The following is a 4,308-nucleotide window of genomic DNA, read 5'->3' on the forward strand; positions in this document are numbered from 1 at the left end:
AGATTTCCTAAAATAATTTCATTTCAGATAAGATGAGCTGATAATGAACTATTTTTCTTGAAATGAAATAGCTAGCTATTTATGGAGCTAGAAGAGTTTAAATATAAGCCCTTCAATTCAATTCCGTTTATTTATATAGCACCAATTTACATCATGTCATCTCAAGGCACTTTACAGAGACAAATCAACAGATCATGCAATTAAATTGATTCAAAGTTTTCTTTATAAGGAAAACCAGTTGATTACATTGAATCATTTACTCGAAAGGCAAACCTTCACACTAAGCATGTTTGTAGCGACAGTGGAGAGGAAAAACTATTCTTTTAACAGGAAGAAACCTCCAGCAGAACCAGGCTCAGTGTGAGCGGCCATCTGCTGAGGCCGACTGGGGTTCAAGGAGACAGAAGCTGAGATACAGAAAGAAGTAGACATACAAACCCGTTACTTAGTGAAATACCTAGAAGATCTACATTTCAAGCCAGGAGTATTATTGGAGTCCAGGACAAGACCTTATTTGCTGTTTAACATTCAAGAAACATTTATGTTTTCATGGCCAAAATTAAGGTCAATGTAATAACAAGAAAGTGCTACTATAGTGCTTCTATAAGAAATTCTTGAAAAACACTCACAGAGTGAAAGATACACATTTTTTTTTTTTGTTACAGCATAGCCTTTAGAGTCTTCACCAGGGGATCTGGGACCCCTAGGGGGTCCATGGAGGTACTGCATGGGGGTCCTGAAAGTTTTTGTCGATTAGACCTTTTTTTATATTCCCCTCAGTAATTGTTTCCTTTAATTGAAATGTTATTAAATCCACATTAACATGACTTCAACAGACTGTAGTAAACAGATAAATGGAGGCAGAAGATGTCTATCAGTCATCAATGCACACATTCAGCGACACACAGGAGCTCTTTCAAGCTGGACACCGTTTCATTCACAACACCTGTCCCATCAACCAGGAATCAGAAATACTTTCATAATCCCAGGGAGAAATTACTTTCATTACATTACTCCATCTGTAATAGAGTGACTATAGGACCAGTTTGATAGAACACAATTTCTTACAATATATATAAAATTATATCAACAGTCTGGTTGAATATGGGGGTGGGGTGGGTGCTACATTAATCAGGGTCATGCAACTGATCAAAAATGGTAACTTGCCCTATAAAGGGTTAACCAGCTCATCTATGTGATCCAAACATTCACATAGTGGTTCAAACAAGAACATGAAATTTAAATTGACAAGATATGTGATGAATCCATAATTACATCTTAATGTCATAACTACCAGTGCTTTCTGAACATTTCTGTGTGGACTTCCCATGACTAGCTGTGATTTGCAACCAATGACAGTACACCATCATTTCAGCCGATCACAAAAATCTACACCCCTCGGCCAATGATTCGGTATGAGATCTAATCGAGGGAAATTACAAATTTTAAAAAAAAAGACTTAATTTTTTTAGTTTTTAGAGTGATGAGGGTGCACTGTAATAATATTTGCAGCATCTGCGAAGAGGAGACCGCAACACTGTGATAAATGTATAATCTCACTGCAAAAATACATGCTCAAATTAAGGGTAAATACCCTTAATTTGAAAAATGTTGACATATTTCTAGATAATTTTTGCAGTGTTTGAACATGATCTTTTCTCTATAAAACATAAACAGATGTAAATAATTTAAATATTATTTAACTTAAATAATAATTTAATTGTTATTTAGGTTAAAAAGATTATCTTTATTCTGTGTTTAATCCTCCAGCTGCTGTTTTTCTGTGTGTTTTGTTGCCCAGTGGAGACACTCCAGAAGAAGCTGCAAGCCGTGACTAACCCTCCTCCAGCACCGCCACCTCCACCTCCACCCTTACCTCCATCAGCCCCAGAGGCGTCTTCTAACCCCCTCAGGTCAGAGCAGTGGCCATCCTCATGTCTTCATTGAACTTTATTTTTTTTAGGAATCTGTAAAATATTGAAATAAAGGTAATTAAAATGTGAGTCCAATTAATTTACAATGAAATATTTAAATGAAGCAGATCATATTCCATCATGTTTAAATTCTGAATCTGAAGATNACAGTCTGGTTGAATATGGGGGTGGGGTGGAGTGGGTGGTTGAAGGGGAGGGGGGTGCTACATCACTCAGGGTCATGCAACTGATCAAAAATGGTAACTTGCCCTATAAAGGGTTAACCAGCTCATCTATGTGATCCAAACATTCACATAGTGGTTCAAACAAGAACATGAAATTTAAATTGACAAGATATGTGATGAATCCATAATTACATCTTAATGTCATAACTACCAGTGCTTTCTGAACATTTCTGTGTGGACTTCCCATGACTAGCTGTGATTTGCAACCAATGACAGTACACCATCATTTCAGCCGATCACAAAAATCTACACCCCTCGGCCAATGATTCGGTATGAGATCTAATCGAGGGAAATTACAAATTTTAAAAAAAAAGACTTAATTTTTTTAGTTTTTAGAGTGATGAGGGTGCACTGTAATAATATTTGCAGCATCTGCGAAGAGGAGACCGCAACACTGTGATAAATGTATAATCTCACTGCAAAAATACATGCTCAAATTAAGGGTAAATACCCTTAATTTGAAAAATGTTGACATATTTCTAGATAATTTTTGCAGTGTTTGAACATGATCTTTTCTCTATAAAACATAAACAGATGTAAATAATTTAAATATTATTTAACTTAAATAATAATTTAATTGTTATTTAGGTTAAAAAGATTATCTTTATTCTGTGTTTAATCCTCCAGCTGCTGTTTTTCTGTGTGTTTTGTTGCCCAGTGGAGACACTCCAGAAGAAGCTGCAAGCCGTGACTAACCCTCCTCCAGCACCGCCACCTCCACCTCCACCCTTACCTCCATCAGCCCCAGAGGCGTCTTCTAACCCCCTCAGGTCAGAGCAGTGGCCATCCTCATGTCTTCATTGAACTTTATTTTTTTTAGGAATCTGTAAAATATTGAAATAAAGGTAATTAAAATGTGAGTCCAATTAATTTACAATGAAATATTTAAATGAAGCAGATCATATTCCATCATGTTTAAATTCTGAATCTGAAGATGTTTATTTTAAATACCATTGTAACAAAGGTTTATTCCAGCGCATTCCAGTGATACTCTACCTGTCAGGACAATTTAAAAAGTCCTATTAAGAGTTATAATGAACCGAGCTAACGGACCAAACTCAAGAAAAGCATTTAAGGGGAGAAAAGAAGTCTAATTTTAATGCTAATTAGTTCTCCTTTTTAGTTGGGAGATCAAGGTAGAGGATAACAGCTCCTGGCCAGAAACAAAGAAGTTTAAAGGAAAAGTTCAGTCAGCCCGGAATAATCAATGGATCATTATTTATACCTAAACTAATGCGTTTGCAGTGATTGAATGAATTTAGCGTTAATCAGTAAAAAAGTAAAAATAATAATTTTCGTTGCGATCACCGAGTCTGGGAGCGGCCATTTTAGCCCAAATATAGTAACCCCTCCCTCCTGCCATCTTCCAGCAGTGACATCACGGTGCGGTAAGCCTAGCGCCATTCTCCTCGCTTTACAAGCTAAATTAATGGGAACTACTAGACACATCTGCAATCAACAACAATTATTGAAGATTTCCAGAGGACTTCACCATTGAAATTCACCAGAGCTATAGTGAAACAACATATTCTCATCATCAGTTCGTATGAAATCGTACAAAAAGTTATGCATAGTATTTCGTACGTTTTTGACGTTTTTCCTCGAAAAAACACATCAGTGCGCATGCGCAGACAGGCAGACAAAAAAAGCAGATCCACGGGCGGATGTAAAACTGGGAAAAACAGTGCAATAATTACTTCTTCATGTCTCCAACTACGTTGCTTGCTGTTTTGTATCTTAGGGTCAGGGTTAGGGTTAGTTGTATCTTAAATACGATGTTATTGAAGGGTGCGTAAGATGCGCATGCACATGGATATCTTGTCTCGGGGCAAGACGTAAAAATACGACGAAATACGACCAAAAACGCGTCAAAAAACGTAGGAAATTACGAGGCATAACTTTTCGTACGATTTCATACGAACTCATAATGAGAATACACTGAGTGAAACTGACAATGCCCACGTGCGTGGCAGCTGGATGTTGGAATACATCAGGTAAAAGAGAAAAAAAAAAGTTATTTAACCTTTGCGATTCCTGATCCTCCACGGACGGTTTTCATCGTTGGATTGCCAACTTGAAGAGGGAGGATTTGCCATCGAACTTCTGTCCAGAGAAAAAACACGTAATATGTAGCCAACTTTTGTAAGAAG

This window comes from Cyprinodon variegatus, unplaced genomic scaffold (genome assembly GCF_000732505.1).
Source record: "Cyprinodon variegatus isolate N-32 unplaced genomic scaffold, C_variegatus-1.0 Scaffold2794, whole genome shotgun sequence".
Lineage (NCBI taxonomy): Eukaryota > Metazoa > Chordata > Actinopteri > Cyprinodontiformes > Cyprinodontidae > Cyprinodon > Cyprinodon variegatus.